General features: G+C 44.9%; 1 long non-coding RNA gene across 1 annotated transcript in view; it reads left to right on the forward strand.

Annotated features, from left to right (window-relative positions):
* LOC309626775 overlaps nucleotides 1-20,417 on the forward strand; it is a 296,161-nt gene that overhangs the window by 158,745 nt on the left and 116,999 nt on the right. The gene's annotated exons all lie outside the window — the stretch shown is intronic.

The following is a 20,417-nucleotide window of genomic DNA, read 5'->3' on the forward strand; positions in this document are numbered from 1 at the left end:
CTAAATCAACTATATGGCTGACATACTAAGCTCTTAACTGAAGTGATCTTAAGTATATAGGGTGCCATTTCTCCTTCACATTCATGAAATTGTTTGTGGGTCAACAAGAAGGACAGAGTTTGTGTTGGGTGAATACGTAGGCTCTGGGGTTGTATCCTGTGCTACCATTTGCTATTGGTGGAAACTTGGGCAAGTTATTTAAACTCTTTATGCCTCAGTTTTCTCAGTTCTAAAATGGAGGTGATAAGGGTATTTAACACATGGGGTTGCTGTGGGATTAAAGTTATCAAGGGCTTAAACAGTGCCTACTACATAGTACATGTATAATGAATGTTAGCTCTTACTATTTCAAAACTGTGAAGCAGCAGAAGTCAAAAATGATTTCAAGAAGGCATATTCATAGACAAAAGAGCAGAAAGTAGCCAGACATCTGAATACCTTTCATAAAGTAAGTTCTAGCAGCTTTCCAGAGGACTGGATTATTGTTAAATATGATGCCTTTCTCATGCATGCCAATGCACTGCAACCCAAGTTTGCTGCCGAATCGGGATGTGTAGTGATTGTGCTTCATTACGTGGAACACACTTGAGGACCTGCAGAGAAAGCAAACCTTGGGGTTACTTGTTGAGGGTCAGGAGAACTCAGTGTGATGAGTTTGCCTACCAGGTGGCTCTCATACCAAACGCCTGTTGATCTAAATGCAGTGCATAATTTCTAGTATTCAGATTAAATAAGCACTTGTGTTAGCACAAGAACTTCCTTCTCCAGTTGAAACATTTCTACCTGCTAGCTCTCTGTTTGAGCATCACTAAAGATCAACACACAGACACACACACACACACACACACACACACAGAGTTATTCATTATTTCCCCTTCTCTAACTCCAAGTCACTAAAATACTCCCCACTACTGTTGTCAGAGCTGCAAAGCTGTAAGAAACTGAACCCTCCACACCACCATATTCCTGAGAGCCTCCAGCCCCCAAGCAGCCCCTCTCCAGACAGTGCTCCCCATGTAGAAGTGAGCCTCATAATCAGAAGTTGCTGGAATACTGAAGTCTTATCTCTTTAGTTTGGAAGCAACAGTTCTGCCTTGTACCACCCATCCCCCAGAGGCTCTAATCAGGCCTGGTCCCTCCAGGGGGGTATCATTCTAGGACTGAAGGACATCTCCTGGGCACCTCTGGCCCTGGACTTGACTGGCTGGGCTGGCCTGGAAGGCTGTCTGTGGTGGTGACAGCAGCTGTCTTGGGGCTCTGCATCCATCATGATTCATCACGGTCTCCAGGGTCACAGAGTTCTCCCAGGACATAGGACACGCTGAGCCATTAGATAGCCCTTGCTGTGGCAACCCTGGGACCTTGCCAGGAACCCAGGCTTCCTTGAACTTCCTGGTTCCTCTTCTACTGCTCTGCCCTCTATTCCCACCCCCAGGCCCAGCTGTTAAGGCCTGAGCTGGGCCTTCAGAGCAACTAGGAAGGAGCAGGCAGCCCCTCCCCACCCATGTCGTCCTTCAGGACTTGCTTCCTGCCCCAAATCCCAGTCTAATTGGGGCACGATAAGGCAATGAGCATTATAACATGTTGTAAAATCCTAGCTGAAGACGTCATGTGGCCTCCATGTGTGAGGAGAATATTGTCTTCTTAGGACAGTGGTACAGAATTCTTCTGCAGAGAGACTCACTTTGTTGAGAAGACGTTTTATTAAGATTGATTATAAATTAGGCTATGGCATTGGAAGTATAAATCAATCATTTAAATAATTTAACATTTGAGAGCATAAAGGATAAATGGATAGTTAGTCTCTTCAGGATAAAAGGTGGGGTGGCTTTATTTCTTCTATTGTATTTTCAATATGCAAATCCAGATACTTCAATTTGTATTCCAGGGAATTAATTTGACTGATACATAGATAAAATTTTGTCCTGTATATGACATCATGCTATAGAAAGGACTGAAATTCTTATTAATTAATAGACTTCAGATGGCTCTTCGTACCATCCCCTAAATCACTCTATAATCAAAGCAGCAAGTAAGTAATTTGTATACTCTTTATTCACAAACTCGGATCTACAAATTTTAAGTGATTAGGTGACAAGCAGAATACTATTTTTCTGCTCTGACCTTTAGAGCTTTTGAGTATATCATAAAACACATTGGTCTGTCTATATGTTTTGAGGAATTACTGGTCAATTAGAAACTTCAACCCAATTAAATGTTAGTTAATAAAGAGCGAACGAATAAATCAGTTGCCCTGTAGGGGGCGCCAACATCTCAGTTATCCTGAGACAGAGGCTCTGACTTGGCAAAGAACAAAGTAGGCAAGACGGAAGTCATACACACAGCAAGCAAAGTGTCACCAAGGACGAGCAGTTTAAAATAAGGTCACTTATCAAAAGTAGGCTGGCTTTATCTAACTGGAGTAAATCAGGAAAGTGAAGAAGGGAAGGTTGGTGACGAACTAGGGATGTCAGCCCAGGGCTCCCCTGATATTCAGGAGAACACTAGAGATCTCCTTCCCACAGTGTGGGCTGGCCTGTAACACCAGGTGAGGGAGATGTTACATTGACTGACTGACTGACTGACTGACTGACTGACTGGCTGGGAGAGTGAGGAGTTCTTACCACTGAGGAGAGACAGAGTGAGTCCCCAAGCTCAGAAGGGACAGTGGGCAGTGTAAGATGCCTGATCCCTGGGGTCATTATTCTTCTTGAAACGTGACTGAAGTCAAAAGACATCCCCAAAGATGGCAAACCTAACGTCTCTTCAAAATGAAAAGTAGCCAGGAAGTGGGTCCTTAGGTGGTAAAGAAAAAGCCACCCTCCCGTTCTGAGGTTAAAGAACTCACACACCTGTGGTCAGGTTCAAGATTGATGAGTACTAGAAATAGGGGGGAGGCAATCAATGGAATATTTGGTACCAAACATTTATAAACACGTGCCTTGTGTAGACCTGTTCTGTGCCTGTGACTTAACACTCCATCAATTCTACCACGTTTTCCCTGTCCTTTGCCCTCTAATATCCTTACCCAGGTTTGATACTGAGGTCACTGCAAGAGAAGAAGAATCTTTGTAACAAAGAGATCTGACTGTAACTACCCTAAGCTGATCAAATTTAGTATCACTAATATGGGACCACCTTCCCTGGTCTCTTGATGTGATGCAATGTGAAGTGCCTAGGACTAACAGGAACGTATTATTACACAACAATTAACCTGAATCGAATAGAGCCTGTAGACCTAGTGTTCAGTTTATAAGCAATACCAGGAGTAGAAGAATATGTTCAATGACACCATAATGAGACAATGAGAGAAATTTGGAATGTGGGACATCCTGTAAGACAACTGATGTGGTCTCTTCAGAAGGTCAAGGCCATGGGGAAAAAAGGCGGAGGACTGCTCTTCTAACTTTCCTGTTCATTTGAACTTTTCTTACTAGAAAGTTGGAAAAATATTTTCTTGTCGATCTTTAGAGTCTCTCCTTTTCATGCATCCTCATGTCCCTTGACCCTCTGCTTACTTTGTCCTAGTTGCCTGGTAAAACCTCAACCCTGGCTAAATCCAACTCTCAGTTTAGTTTACTCTGTGCTTGCACCTGACAGCTGAATGGGGCCGGGGAAAAAACCATACATGCACATGGACACACACACACACACACACACACTGGCAGGTCTCAGTTAAATTTCAAGTGGGCCCTTAGTGCAGCTGGTAATTCTGCTACATTTCCCAAGTCCAGTCGTTCTCTCGCTTTCCTGGATGAGTATTATATCCTGTCTCCTCTGTCCCCCAGTGTTGTACTTCCTCACCTTTAATTTCAGCTACAGACTTTATTTCCTATTTTACTGAGAAAACAGAAGCAACTGGAACCTCTGCAAGTCCAACCACCAGGATCAGTGCCCATATATTCAACCTTCCCTCCTGTTACTGTGGATGAACTTCCAGGTCCCTTTTCAAGGCCACATCCACTAGTTACCTGGACCCGCTTGTCATCTCACCTGGCACACTCCTCCTGTCTGCTGCATCAACACTTTCCTCTGTAACTCATCATTCCCATCAAAACACACATGTCATAATATCTTATATCTTAACAAATAAAAACTCCTTGGACCAAACATCCCTTTCAGCTCTGTTCCATTTCTCTGCCTCCTTTATGGCAAACTCCTGGAAAGAGTGTCTATACCTGCTGCCTCCAATTCTTCTCTCCCCATTCTCTACAGTGATCAGACTTTTGCCCCCAGCACTCCATTGAAACTGCTCTTGTCAAGGTCACCCATGACCTACCTCCCTGGTGCTAAATGCAGTGCTCACATCTCTGTCCAGTCATGTGGCACTATCTGGAGAGTTGACAATTCCATCCTCACTGACATGCATTCTCGCTTGGCTTTCAGACCACCACACTCTCCTGGTTTTCCCTTCTCTGTGTGGCTGTCCTTCTCAGCCTCCTTTGCTAGTTTCTGACTACAGTCGAAGGTCTGAATGGTTAGAACTTCCTTCTTAATATCCTATTCAGCGGTACTAGGCAAGTCAAGTCAGAATATCTGAAATGGAATCCTGATTTCTCCCCATCGCAAAGTTGCTCCACCCACCTCATCTTCTATATAGCCCATATCTACCTGATAATGGTGTGGACAACCATCCTGGTTTGCCCAGCTTAAAAATCCGACAGCGTGGGAAATCCTCTGGTTCCAAGTAAACCAAGACAGTTGTTCACCCTACTGATAATACTATGTTTTAGCCTTTTATTGTTGGTATATTAATACTGTAACAATATATTCCTCTACAAGGGTAGGGATTTGGGGGTGATTTGTTCATGATACCTGTTGTACATAATAAGTTCTCAATAAATATTTATTTAATGAATGAATGGAGAGCCAATAATTTCTATGGTAGTTTAGGGTCATCCAGTGCTTAGTATAGAGTAAATTCTAGTAAATGTATGTTTACAGAATAAAAGAATAAATTTCCTATAAATTCAGAAATGACTAAAACAGATATACAAATACTATAACCTTAATTGTTATGTTAATTGCTAACATATGGCCAAATATCATCCTAATTATCATGTTAAATGCCAGTTCCTCTTTATGGATGCTATTCACATTCTATTTTTGATATTCATGACAAACACTAACATATACACATGACGTATAGTGTCATGCATAACTTCTGTAGACCCTCAATAATTTAGAGCATCTCTGCCTGGGGAATCATGCATACTTTATCTACAGATGATCAGATGGACCTCTCCCCATAGCCCCCAGTTGCTCAGGCAGAATCCTGGCAGCACTGGTGCCTGACTCCCCACCCCATCCTGCTCCAAAGTTCTGCAGCCCCCCACTTCAGAACTAAGCTGCTTGGAAAAGTTGGCCCATAATCTCTACACAGGTGTAATAACTACAGACGTCAAAATTTTCAAAAGAGAAAAAACCTGGCATATTATTCAAAGTAAAAGAAAGCTTTCTGATGTCCAGTGGGGTCTTTTTAAGAGGTATGGGTAGTTCTGGAAGGATCTGAAGAGCAGACAAGGGAAGGAGATGGGGACAAACATGTTCTATTCCTGTGGGGAGCTCATCCCTTAAGAAAATCGAGCAGCTGGGGCTTCCCTGGTGGCGCAGTGGTTGAGAGTCTGCCTGCCAATGCAGGGGACACGGGTTCGAGCCCTGGTCTGGGAGGATCCCACATGCCGCGGAGCCACAACTAGGCCTGGGAGCCACAACTGCTGAGCCTGCGCGTCTGGAGCCTGTGCTCCGCAACAAGAGAGGCCGCGATAGTGAGAGGGCCGCGCACCGCGATGAAGAGTGGCCCCCGCTTGCCGCAACTAGAGAAAGCCCTCGCACAGAAACGAAGACCCAACACAGCCAAAAATAAATAAATTAATTAAAAAAAAAAAAAGAAAATTGAGCAGCTGGGAGGCAATTAAGGAGAACATAGAGACTCTAACCAGAGAAAAGCCAGTGAGGACAGAAAAGGGAAAGAACTGGGAAAGCTGGGGGAAGGGCAGAGTGAGTTTTTGTCATGTTCTCAGCGTGAATCAGCACCTGACCCTGTCAGGGTCGCTAAGGTCACTTTCCTAATTAAGACAGCAGTGTTGCCAGATGCTACCTGCACTGTAACGAGGATCCTATTTCAGCAGCTGGTCAGGGTTCCTGGGAATTTATCTGGTGATCTAAGTATCTAGTGTCTAAGAGCAATTTCTGTCCCGGTCCTCTGGTCCTTTCTCATGTGCTTCATTCTTCCCTCCAGGTCTAGTCTTGTACTCCTACCACCTGAACTACACTTAAGGGTAAGAAAATTAGAACCCCTCCAACCTGCTTAGGTGTTTCCGCAACCCCAGGGAAAGACCCTCTGCTCTGGAAGCTTCTTATCTTTTTTCCTCCTCAAGCTCTGTAGCACATTGCAATCATCTGGGGGGCTCTAAACACTACTGATGCCCGGGTCCCTCCTTCCCAGGAGACTGTAAAAGTTGGGTTTGTGGCCTGAGCAGTGGGGTTTTGAACACTCCTTGGGTTATTTAATATGCAGCCAGGGTGAGAAGCACTGTCCTAGATCCTGAGCTGCAGGCATCATCCTTCATTTAAAAAGTAGTAAAAGAGTGGCCCCCGCTTGCCGCAGCTGGAGAAAGCCCTCGCACAGAAATGAAGACCCAACACAGCCGTGAATAAATAAATAAATAAATAAATAAAATTTAAAAAAAAAAGTAGTAAAAACACATCTTTAGCAGCAGACATCAAGATATCGAAATAAGTTTGTTTGGTTTTTAATATGAAAATCCCAGCCTTGATTTTTAAATATGTCCCCGATTATTAACAGACTCACTTGCTAATAATGAGGGTTTCCTCTCCATATATCCAGACTCTCACGAATTCACCATACGTCTTGTTGTAGTAATTGCAGGCACTGCCAATCCCCATCCAGAGGAACCTGCAGTAGGAAATGAGGGATCCAATTCCCAGAAAGTAGCCAGGACCTAGGAAAGTCATCAGATCACAATCAGTATTTCCGCAACACCAAAAAGAGCAATTGCTTTAAATTACTGCTATTCTTGTTCTTTTGAGCTGGATGTCCTTTTTTATCTTCTGATGTATATAGGTGAATCACACACATAAAATGATTAAAACAACAACACAAGTTAACATGACGCTCTTCACAGCTCCATGAGTAAAAAGTAGTCCAGAGTCTACACCACTCCAGTTCCATTTGGTCTCAAGCATTTCCGTCTGAACGGACTGAAATAGGTGTCTACTCTATTCTTGCTGTGTTAAATGGTGTCAATGAGTTTCAAATACAAGTCAATCAGTCCCTCTGGTAACAGGCACGAAAACCAGGACAAGTGACAAGCTGACAGGTCTGTCTGGCTGCCTAGTTTTGTCTGAAAACTTTGGGTTTGAAAGCACCGGTCAATGGAATGGGTGGGTTTGAATTGGTCTGTGGTTTGGGTGTCATCTTTTTAACTGTGAGAAACACGGTCTGCAAAGACAATGTCCCAAAAAACATGCATTCCTTTTTTATTTCCTTCAAAAAGGATTTGGTTTAAGAAGAGAATATTAAGCTAAATCTCATTAGACAAAATAAAGCTAAGCATTGAGGAATGAGGCAGTGGTCTGATCTGTGTCTAGACTGGTCTGAGTCCAGTGATGTGGTTTTAGTGAAGAGCCGTGGCCCTTACACCTTGCTGACGCAGGCGATGACAGAATTGTGAAGAGTGTGAATCTGGTGAGCAGCCAGGGGAGTTGCTGTTGATTGTGTCAGAGAATGAACTTGGTAGCTTGATTTTAGTGGTGGTGGTGGTGAAAAGTTCGTCAAAAGCTTGTTGGAATGGTTTTAGGAGTTTTATTGTAAAGTTATACCATTTCTGTATCTTATTCCTTTAATTCCATTCTGTCAGTGAAATAGTCGTTCAGCCAAAACTCACACAACTCTCTGAGACAGTACAGTGCTGATAATTTAGATAATCTAAGTTTTTGAGTGAATCATTTTAAATTGGATGTCTAAGCCCAAATCTGGCAAACAAGGTTTATTCCTTAACTTTGAAGTAGCTGGGTTAATGTGGAAAAGATTATCAGGGTATTCTTTTTGCCCTTAGTGGAAAGTCTTTGTTAATGTCTATATAACCAAAACAAGTTTGGGAGTCTTGGGGTCAAGGGGTCTTAATCTTAGGATTGTTCTAATAACATTATATGTAGATGATTGACTTACAGAATTTTTTATGGGACTGGGGACACATGCCTGCCATGAGGAATTTCCAAGAAACTACAAAACCATCTGATATTTCTGGGAATTTTGAGTTAATCTGATAGTGTAGAGTGGTGTGGTTTCTACTGGAATTATCTGGATAATTATATTATACTCTACTTTTGATTGATCCACAGAGCTTGTGGAAGATTCTTTCAGGGTGTGAGGTACCAAAGGAGCCATAGTGTTCCCCATTTTTCTTCCACTGTCCAGGTCCCATCCAGCCCTTATGGTGGTACTCACAGCACCTCCACACCCGAGAATAAAAGAAAATGAAGAGTGGGATAAAGAGAAGGAATAAGTTCAAGAAGGGAGAGGGTAGAGGACATGGATGAGGCAAAGTGGGAGGGAGACAGAAAGGAGTACAGAAGGCATTCCAGAGACATTTTCACCTTTAGACCAAAATTGGAATGAATTTAAATTAAAAAAAATCCAAAACCTGGAATTTTACCTTGTTCCACCCCATCTTAAATTTACTTTAAAGGATACTTTTGCCAAGTCTGTTTTACCGAAACAAAATGCAGACTGGAAGGGATTATCTAAGATATTTTTTAATGCTTTCATTTAACATATGCAGATAATTGGTAGAAAAATGTTCACCTGAGTTCATTTGCTAATATGCCTTGGGCTTCAGCCATCTCCTCAGGTTTACTCTTCGCTGTCTTGCAAAATTGTCTTTACCCTCATGGACCAAAAGCCCAAGGAAACACTCTCCTTAGATACAGAACTAAATGACTGTGTTACCTGGTATTGAGGATGTGTTTTTATAATTCCAAACCAAGAGAAGAAAGCCAGTGAGCAGCAGGATTGCAATGCTGGCAACAGGCGCAACTTCGGACACCATGCTGGTGACGTTATAATGCACTGAGTTCAGCACTTCCAAAACCATCTTGTGTTGCTTGATCTTAGGGGAAGCAATTTAAAGTCCTGTGGAAATCAGAGTGGCAGAAAAATTAGAGAATCCCCAAAGGTACATCTAGGACTCCTGTTGCTTCAGAGGATGCTGTACTGTAGAGATAGGTGCTTTGTTTTATAATATGATTGGACATTTAGACAAGACAAATTTGTAGTTACAAGTCAAAACAAGCAAGCCCAAGCCAGTATCTTTTGGCTTGAAGTGCGGCATTTCTGACCTTGGTAGAGTCTCAGTTTTGTTTAGACTCTTGGTCTGATAGAACCTTATCGTCTTGCCCTTGAACAGGTAGAGTGACTGAATTCTCAACTGAGAGCCAAATTTCTTACCAAAATACATGAAAATGAAGCTCATTGCAGAGGTGGAGTCATTCTGTGACTTCATCAGCATCTGGTTTAGGCAATCTTTTCCCCTGGAGGCCAAATCAATTTTTTTTTTTAAAAAGCAATCCCTCACCCCTTTCCTGTTCAAAATTACTTCCCCCAAAGAGTAAGGTTTTCCAGTAAGAAGGAAAACTTCTAACTTCTCACTCTCTTCATCCATTCTTCTTCTGACCTTTTGACCATCTTTATGACCATAACCTTAAACTCTTTATCATGTAGATTGCTTATCTCCACTTCACTTAGTTCTTCTTTTGGGATTTTATCTTATTCCTTCATTTGGAACATATTTCTCTGGTCCCTCATTTTGCCTAATTCACCATTTTTATTCCTATGTGTTTGGTAGGTTGGTTTTGTTTCCAGTCTTGGAGAAGTGGCCTTATGAGCAAATGTCCTATGGGGCCCAGCAGCGCACTGGTCACCCAAGCAGTAAGCTTTAGTGGTGCCCTCTATGTGAACTGCGTGGGTCTGTCTGTTGTGGCAGGCTGACTACTGTAGGCGTGGTGGTTGGTGTAGCTGCACCTGTGTCAGGTTGGTTGCCAGGCCCTGCCTTGTGCATAGGCTGCCACCTGTAGGTGGGCAGGGCCGTGTCATGAAATGATTGGCTACAGAGCCCTGGGAAAGGGGGTCCTTGGGCTAATGCTGGTCTAGTGGTGGGCAAAGCTTGGTCTTGGGGTGGCCAGCAGTAGGTTCAGGGCTCCCAGAGTTGGATCAGCCTGTTGATGGGTGGAGCCATGGCTTAGGGGTATCTGAGCCTGGTGTACGCCCACTGGTGGGCAGGGCCAATTCCTGACCTGTGTGGCCGTGGGCTCCGAGCTGACCCAGAGCTAGTGATAGCCCACTGGTGAGTGCACCAGACCCCGACACAACTGGCTGCAGTGCCATGGTTTTCCCAGGGCTGTTGTCCCCCCAGTGATGGGTGAGGACAGTCCCAGGCCTAGGGGTGACTCACTGGTGGGTGGCTCTGTGTCTGGCTTCAAGGTCCTGAGTTTCTGTTGTAGATGTTAGCTGGCTGGTGGGCAGTGGCAGGGCTGAGGAGGGGCCTCAGGGCTAGTGCTGACCCTCTGGTGGGCAGAGCTGGGTCCCAGGGTCTCTGGCTGCAGTGCCCTGGGTTTCAGGAGTGGGCGTCAACCTGAGGGTGGCTGGGACCAGTGCTGGGGCCTACCTATGGTTGGTGAGGCTGGATTTAGGGCTAATGTAGGCCTTCTGGTGTGTGGGCCTGGGTCTGATGGCTAGTGTCAGGGTCCTGGAGGTCCTGGGGCTTTGCTGGCCTATTGGTGGGTAGGGCCAGTCCTGGAGCTACTGGGTACGCAGGGTGCCCTTCGGCAGCAGGCCTGCTGGTGAGTGGGGCAGTATCCCTGCCCAGCTAACTGCCTGGACTGGTGCTTCCCGGGACTGAGGCAGACTCGCAAGTGGACAAGGGCAGGTCACTGCACTAATAATCTAGACAGAGAATTCCACAATGGTGATTACCAGCACCAGTGTTCTCTTAGTGGGATGTGCTCTCATTAGTGACTGCTGCCAGTATCTAAGTTCCTAGGCTGAGTTTCAATTGCCTCTTGCCTCTCTGGGAGGCTCTCTAAGATCAACAAGTGGGTTTTACCCAGGCTTCTTTCAAATTACTTCTTCTGCCCTTGGACTTGGAGCATGTGAAATTTTATATGCACCTTTTAGGACTGGATTCTCTATTCTCCACAGACCTCTGGCTCTCCCAAAAGTAGCCCTACTGGCCTTAAAGCCAAATGTTCTGCAGGATAGAGAGCCCAGAAATAAAGTGCATTGACCATGCACTTGTGGCCAATTAATCTACAACAAAGGAAGCAAGAAAATACGATGGAGAAAAGACAGTCTCTTCCAAAAGTGGTGCTGGGAAAACTGGACAGTGCGGTAAAACTGGACAGCTACATGTAAAAGAATGAAATTAGAACATTCTCTAACACCATATACAAAAATATACTAAAAATGGATTAAAGACCTTAATGTAAGATCGGATACTGTAAAACTCCTATAGGGAAACATAGGCAGAACACTCTTTGACATAAATCGCAGCAATATCTTTTTGGATCTGTCTCCTAGAGTAATGAAAATACAAACAAAAATAAACAAATGGAACCTAACTTAACTTAAAAGCTTTTGCACAGGAAAGGAAACCATAAACAAAGCAAAAAGCCCACTTAGGGAATGGGAGAAAATATTTGCAAACGATGTGACCCACAAGGGATTAATTTCCATAATATACAAACAGCTCATGCAGCTCAATATAAAAAAAAACAAACAACCCAATAAAAAAAAAGGGCAGAAGATCTAAATAGACATTTCTCCAGAGAAGACATACAGATGGCCAACAGGCACATGAAAAGATGCTCAATATCACTAATTATTAGAGAAATGCAAATCAAAACTATAGTAAGGTATCACTTCACATGGCTCAGAATGGCCATCATGAAAAAGTCTACAAATAATAAATGCTGAAGAGGTTGTGGGGAAAAAGGAACCCTCCTACACCACTGTTGGTGTGTAAATTGGTGCAGCCACTATAGAAAACAGTATGAAGTTTCCTTAAAAAACTAAAAATAGAGCTAACATATGATTCAGCAATTCCACTTCTGGGCATATGTCCAGAGAAAACTGTAATTTGGAAAGATACATGTACCCCAATGTTCATAGCAGCACTATTTATTACAATAACCAAGACATGGAAGCATCCTAAGTGTCAGTTGACAGATGAATGGATAAAGAAGATGTGGTATATATATACAATGGAATCTTACTCAGCTGTAAAAAAAAAAAAAAGAAAGAAATAATGTCATTTGCAGCAACATGGATGGACCTAGAGATTAACATACTAAGTGAAGTTAGTATCAAAGACAAATATCATATGATATTGCTTTTATATGTGGAATCTAAGAAAAAGATACAAGTGAACTTATTTACAAAACAGGAACAGACTGACAGACATAGAAGACAAGCTATGGTTACCAAAGGGGCAAGGTTGGGGGAGGGATCAATCCCAAAGGGGAGTTTGGGATTAAAATATATACACTACTATATATAAAATAGATAGCCAACAAGGACCAACTGTATAGCCCAGGGAACTATACTCAATATCATGTAATAACTGCTAATGGAAAAGAATCTAAAAAAGTATATACATATAAATCAACTATATTTCAATAAAAACTAAGTAAAAAAATAAATAAGTTTGATTTTAGCCATTACAAAAATACAGAAGTTCTGGGGGGGGTGCTCGTCTTCTTGGTGTAGAACGTCCAGCTGGGGAGCCCAATGTGGGGTTCAGACGCCTGACTCATTGGGGAAGACCTCTGCAGTCATAATTATCCGCCCATTAGTGGGTTGCCCACCTGGGGTGTAGGGATCTTAACCATGTCTCCCGTCCCTCCTACCTGTCTCGTTGTGGTTCCTTTTTTATATCTTTAGTTGTAGAAGATCCTTTCTGCTAGCCTTCAGACCTTTCTCATCAGTAGTTGCTCTGTAAATAGTCGTAATTTTGGTGTGACCCTGGGAGGGAAGGAGTTCAGGATCTTCTTGGCCACACCCTCCTTCCTATGAGATTGAAGGAATGTGTGAGGATTCTGTAGGCATTCCTTTTGTTAATTTCAGTGTGGGCTCTGTGGCTGGCAGCCCTAAGCAGCCTGAGGGCCACTGGGAAGAAGGTAAGAATGTGCAGGATGGGGGAGAATTTGGGGGCTGGTAGGGCCAGGCTTGGTCTCGGAAGCAGAGATGATTGGGCCCCAGGAAGAAAGGGGTGCAGGCCAGCCACAGGCAGGAGGGAAGAAGGAGCAGGGGCCCAGGGTTGGCTAGGGAAGAGGAGGGGAGGAAGGTGCCTCAGGAGAGCTGATTTGGGGAGCAGACTGAGGCCAAAATTATTCCAATGCCTAAGAATGAACAGAAAGTCTAGGAGAGTCCTACTGCTGTCATATGTTTCTGAAGTATGTTGTACTTATATCCTCAAGTGCTTTTGTTCTTTTTATAAAATTTAAATTATGAAATATGCGTGCACACAACACACAGAGTATTTTGCCAACCATGGACACCCCTCCTATTTGCCACATTGGCTTTAGAACCCCTGCCCGTCACTTTAGAGAACTAGAACTGTACAACTAAGTCCAAGCCCTCACCCCCTCTTCTCTCCGCAGAAGTGCCTATGCTCCAGAACTCAGCCCTCCAACCTTGTGTGCATGGTTTTAAATGTGCCCCTGTCCCCTGCAGGAACTCTGATGGGAGTGTCTGTAATCAGAGTCCATGGCACTGCAGAGAGAGCCAAGGCTGGATACACAGGTTCAGAGACAGGTGCTTCTGGGTAGGAGGGGTTGCTCAGGACATGGAAGCCTTGGGGAGCTCCGAGTGCCTGAGGACATGCGGAAGCAAGGGGTCTTGAGGGCTGGCACTTGGGAGACCAGGGCTGTGGAAAACCTGTAGGTGGTGGGTCTGCAGGGGTGGATTTCCCTAGTGAATTGCAGGGAGATTGTGGTGTAAACCCTCCCAGTGACCTCATGTGTGACCCCTTTCTATGACCCATAGGCCATCGGAAAAATGGCAAAGATAATGAAATGCCCGGAAACCAGTGAAGACTCTGCAGTGTGCATGTGCTGGTTGGTGTGTGTGGTGCAGGAGGTGGGGAAGGGTACCGTGGGCTTCTGCTTACTCCCCCAATGCTGCTCTCAGCACAGGAAGGGATGCATCTGGGCCTCTTGCCCCGCTTTTCTGTTTTTCTCAAACGCTGGGACTGAAATGTAGAGGGCAGAGACTTGCACGTGTGTGGAATAATTAGTGACCCAATTATCCCATTTTATTGAACCAAAGACATTCACCAACACTGTGTCAGGCACTGAGGAGTGTACAGAGGTGACCAGTTTAAAGTTTCTTGCCCCAGGAGGTTCACAGTGTCTGGGGACAAAGGCCTGGGTCCCAGCGCCAGGGAGAGGCTGCCATGGGAGAGAGATCCAGGCCAGTGTGAAGGACCACAAATGTGTTCGAGGTTCCTGCTGATGGGTTGAGAAGAGCTTCCCCAAGGAGAGGCGCTGAGATAGGAGAAGACTTCTTTGGGTACAAAGGGGCTTTTAAGCTGAGAGTCAGCAGGAGTGAAAGCAGGAGGGGATGAAAGGTACATAGAGGAGGGCGCATGAGTGGTGAGCTGGAAAGGAGCACCTTTGGTGACAGAAATGGCCAATGGGCAATCCTTGGAGTCCCCCACCCATAGGGGCCCCTGTAGGCTTCTTCATGGCATTGTGTGGGGTGGAGGCAATTGCAGGCCTCAGCAGCCTGAGTAACCAGGAGACCCCCTTAATGGGAGCTCATGGATTTTACTACTTATTAACTTCCCCTGCTGGCGCACAGGGTCTTAGCAGCTATTTCAAGGTTCCCTCTTCCCTCAAAGATTTCTGGGCATTCTGGGTGTGTCTGATGTGACACCAGGCCTTTGCTAATCCATAATGAGGATCTCCCTGCTTCTCCCTCTCCCTCCCACTGAACCCTAGTTTGCCAGTGAGTCAGAACCCCAGTTGTATACATGGTTAAAGTCTTTTCTCAAAAGGTCTTCGGGTCCATGTCTTTCAGGAGATGCAACTAGATGCTGGGATGCTTCACCTCACACCACCCATGAAAGGTTTCCAAATCTGCTTGTGGCCCCAGCTGGAACTCCTGATGCAGATGAAGAGAGGGAGGGTGGGCATGACACAACCTTGGTTGAGCACATGCTATAATGGCAGGATCAGGGCCTCTTAGGCATCTCATCTCATTGCATCCAATGTGTGGGGTACATTCTATCCTCATTTTCTAGCTGGGGAAACTGAGACCAGTATTTCCATGATAGCAAAACTTGTACAGCTGGAAAGCAGCAGAACTGGCCAGGTCTATCTGGCTCAGAAGCCCCTTCCATCACACCTTCTTGTCTTTCTTCTCCGCTTACCTCCCAATGTTGTAGAGAAGGAAGTACAGCTGGCAATATGGTCACACACAGTCTCTGAGCCAAGACTGGCATTTGGGGAGCTCTCTACCAGCAGACCTTTGTTCTTCTCCCAACTCTCCACAGCCCTTCTCTGGGCCTCAGGTCTCTGATCTATAGAATGGAAGTGTTATTCTGCTCATCTCCATGGTCCTTTCAGTGGTGACAGGTCGTGATTTGTGCTCTGCCCCCCCCACCCTCATCAAGGATGGTCAGGAGACCCTCAAAAGATGCCAGTCACATGGTAGAGTGCCATGAGCCATGCCTGAGCATCTGGACAGTGGAAAGACTTCCTGGGTGGACCTGGGCTGCTTCCCCAGAAAGAGGAGCCAGCAGTGGTGACTGGAGAATCTGGGGCAGATAAAGGGTTCTGCCTTCAGGTTTGGGGGGCCTTATTTTATGTTCAAAGGAGCATATTTTCTTCTTTTTATCCTACACCTAGCCAGCTTTACAGTAGGAAGTAAACAAGCAAGTAGACAAATCTATAAGATATAATTCTGATCGGCAAAAGCAGGGTGTAGCTGTTTTCTAAGGAGACTTGGCTGCCAGTAACCAGCTGTGAGACCGTGGACAAGTCACTTCATTTCTCTGGGCCTCTGCTTCCTTTTTTGGTCAGGAGTTGCCTGGATTAGGTACTGGGTGGTCTGACATTCCTTGGCTTTGTGAATGAAATGGTAAATATGAGTAGCATCAGGGCCAGCTCCATGGGCATGTGAAGTGTGCAGTCACATGGGGTCCTGTACTTAGAAGAGCCCCATGCTTGGATTAATGTTCTGCTCTTACTGTCTTGATTTTAATACTTTTTTTTTTTTTTGAGCAAAGGGCCTCAGATTTTAATTTTGCTCTGGGTCCCACAGATTGTGAAGCCGGTCCTGGCTGGCAGTGGCTGTCCTCTGTTCGAAGCACCTGGAGCCCTCTACCAAGTTGTGAGGTGGGGATGTTTCCCCTGGCCCTTCATATGACCTTTCGAATCCTCTTCTGTCCCCTGGAGCTAAGGCCTCCTGCAGACACGGGCTACTACTCCAGGGTCTATATCGTGTCCTTCTGCATGTGCCCATCTATGGCTCCCCCCACCAGCACCCGCACTTCTTCCCGCTCCTTTTAGTGACCCAAGCTCTGTGCTTTCCCATGGTAGGGGCTTAGTGAACATTTGTGGACTAGGTAGTTGTGTAAATGTGTGATTGGTTAGTGTGTTAGTGAAACAGCTGAGCAAATGTCCTGGTGGAAGGCGCCCTGGTCTAAGAATCAGTTCTGGGCTCTGCTCATGACACTCCCTGAGCCTCCTTTGCCTAAGGAGCAAGAGAGGGGCTTGGGGAGATAGTTGGAGCTCTCCACCAGCACTGCCACTCTGAGACAGGCCTTGCCGGCACCTCTGCCGTCATGTCACCATGTCCACCTGACATAGACACCTGTCCTGGAGAAAGTCACCTCAACTGACCAAATGACCAGAGGTCATACATGTTCTCCTCCAGTAGACCTCTGGGGACCCACATGTCATATAGGAGCAGGATGTAATGCGGTGTTGAGGAGAGAGATTAGGGAGGAGATAGAGGTGGTGTAGAGATGAGAGTGGTTTCCTAAATTCCATTTTGAAGTCAGTTTTCAAAATCAGAGACTTGGAGAATACCCCTCTCCCCACAAAGAAATGCCAGATTGTGAGAGACAGGAAATGTCCATCCAGAATTACATTTTTCAAAGACAGGATCTGGAAGGTATTAGCCTGGCCTCCTGCTCTCGGGGACTGGAAGCTGAGTGGATGTTCTTCATGGCATCAAGCAGCTGGGCTGACACGATTTTGACTCGCTATTTACTTACAATGTGGCCAATGAAAAAATTAATTAATAATCTAAGCAGTAAATGGAAACTTTTATTTGAGCCAACTGAGGTTTATAACCAAGGAGACAGTCTCTGCAAAAGTTCTGAGAACTGTTTCAAAGAGTCACGGTGGGGAGGTCAGCGTATATGTGATTTTGGTGAAGGGGTACGTGCAATGAAGCACTCATTTCAGTACAGGATTGCTAGTATTCATGAGAAACAAACAGTTAATGGCTTCAGTGCTTTTCTAACTATGGGAAGATAAAAGAAACTGAGTTCATAAAAAATTTCTGTTGAAAATATCCAACTATCTAAAGTCTTGTTCTGCCAGTTTTCCCTTAGCATAGAGTGCCTCACCCTGATCCTTACCCTGAATTCCTTTCAGGGTACATTGCATGTCTGTGATGGCAGTGGCTAATAATTTGATTCTTGTAGACCTGGATGGTGGGTAACATTCTTTATTTTACAGTCCCTTCCCTTTGTTTAGGTTTTAATTTCAACCAAGGTTTGGAGGCATTTCATGACCAATTTTTCCCAAGGGGCTAGGAATGTTTATGCCCATGTCAGGTGAGGATTTCATTGATAGACCACTTATTACTGGACTAGGCCCTCTTAACAGTTGCCAAAAGCCTCTGGACTGCCTGTCTTACTAGTCCATTATGGTCCAGGAAATGGTTCCCTCTTGTTGCTTCTTCTCATATCTAGAGTTACACTATTAAAATCATTGATCTTATAGGACTGTATATTTGGTCAATAGATTCAAGTCATCTAATCATCAATGATTGTATCTGAGGCTCAGTCACACATTTGGTAATGTGAGAAATAATCATCTTCTAAAAGAGGCAGAATACAAGTAATATAGCTAATAATATTAATAGGGTCCCAATAAGTATTTAACCTAAGAACTTCTGCTAGGTATGGCTCAGTGTCTCCCCAGGTCATCTGACCAGTGTGATCATCAACTGCTGTCTTTAAGGGAAATGATATAATGTCATTGTACATAAAAATAACCAAGATATCCACAGGTAAAAAGTGAGTAGTGGGTCACTGTGACACCTTACAGCGTTGAGAAAGGAATGTTATCTTCTAAGGACTTACCTGGTTGACGTCAGAAGAAGAAAAAGTGATCTTTATGGTTAAGCAGGTATTTTTGCCATTGGGGAGGTCTGGTTAATGCATAATGCAGATGCACAGTGAACATGAGAGAGGAGGAAAGGGGCCAAAGGGCAGAGAAAAAGCTTTATGTTTAAATTTTTCTAGTCTTGCCTTAAAAGGTGAATTTTTATTTCACCAACATCAGTCAATTTACTGTTGAGGTTTAAAGTGAACTCAGAAAGCAGTTACCAGCAAAATCATCTCCTTTATTTCAAGGGATTACTTACAGAAATCTTGATGTAATATACCAACCATATCTGCTAACAGGAGGGCCTTGGTCCTTGCTCACTCCAGGGGAAGCTCTCAATTCCTTTCCTTTCCTTTGCTTGTGAAAAAACTCTTTAACCTCCCAACAGCCATCTCCCCTGACATCTGAAGGAAAAGAGGTTTGTTTCCTAGTGAGCTGGGTCTGAGAAGGGGCTACACTGGGAAAGCAGAACTGTTTCTGTGTTCCCTCTGAGTTAAGTCTATGGACATTTGAAAGTCTAGGCTAAAATATCATAAGAAGAAGTTGACTGTTTGTGTACCAGGCGACCCCCAGAAGGGCAATGCCATGGTGGATTGACTGTCATCCAAATTTTAGGCTCCACCTTGTGGGCTTCCACATATATCTTTCCCACTCTCTCAGCACCCATCAGTCCACTCAGGCTGATGGAGTTTTCAAGTGGTGGGCTCCAAGCCTGAATATCAATGTGATAATTGAAAATAAGAAATTTTAACTGCCAGAAGGACCACGCATCCAGGCACTCTCTATCTGCAGGTACACAGAAATGCAGATGAAAATCACACTGCTTCTTGATGAGCATGAGAAATGGGAAAGAGGATTTAGTTACGAGATGTGGGTTCATTTAATGGCACCAGATTTCAGTAGCCCTACACATCCAGCTCCCCAGGAGAGAAGTGTTTTTCCAGGTGGAACACAGCTTATGAGCCCCTGACAAGGCCCCTTCTTCCAGCACATGCATGAGTGAGCACTGCCAGTAACTACCTTACCTGGTTTCCATGGCTGACCAACTTCCTTCAGATTGATACAGTCTTTCTGAAACTATGTTAATACTATCTGGTCTTGTTTGAATGGGAACCAGGCTGCCTAGGGTATCTGTTGTGGATCAGGTTCTCTGGAGAGCAGACTCTGAGGCAGAGATTCGTGTGCATTGGGAGTGCTCTTGGGATGAACACCTATGGTGGAGTGAAGGAAGCAGGATTAGGAATAGGGAGCTGAATGGCCATGCAGAGTGACAAGGTCAGCCAGTCCCATGGGAGGCCCTGGAGCTGGAGTGGTCCCTTAGAGTTGTTCTGTATCAAGGTAAGGGACCCAGGCTTTGTTCCCTGCATCCATCACTGGATGTGGGTTATCACCAGATGTGGGTTATGGGAAGGGGTCATGGCTTTGGGTGAGGTCGCTCTCTTCAAATGAGAGCAAGTCCTAGAGGAAAATTCATCTGAGCCATAAGATGCCAACACTCCTGCAGCTAGGGCAATAGATGCCTCAGTTGTACAACTTATACTCCTTCAGTCCACACTGTGACTTGTGAATATGAGCCCTGATCCCAGAGCCTGATTCACAGTGACTGTTGAGCCCCGTACAAGCCCAGCCATGTCCATGCAGCGGCATGTGAGATGAGAGTCAGAAGTGGCTGCATGGGATTTCATTCATTTGAAACCTTATTATTAGTGGTTATTGCCTCAGGCATCCTCAGGGATGGTAAATCCACAGGGTGGAGGGAACATATGGCCATCACATCCAGTGGTGTGGTCGGAATCTGGGTTATTACCACACTAACCATACACCTCCTCTCCCACCGTGCAGAGGGACTACTATCCCTGAGCCCTCCGTTCATTCTGTGTCTTTCCACCTGCAGCTCCCTGTGCCTGGGATGCTCTCTGCCTAACCTTAGCCCACCTCTAGCTGATAAACTTCTTCAGGGTCATCTTTCAGGCCAGCTCTTTCCATTGCCT

This window comes from Balaenoptera borealis, assembly GCF_965194805.1.
Source record: "Balaenoptera borealis genome assembly, chromosome: 3".
Lineage (NCBI taxonomy): Eukaryota > Metazoa > Chordata > Mammalia > Artiodactyla > Balaenopteridae > Balaenoptera > Balaenoptera borealis.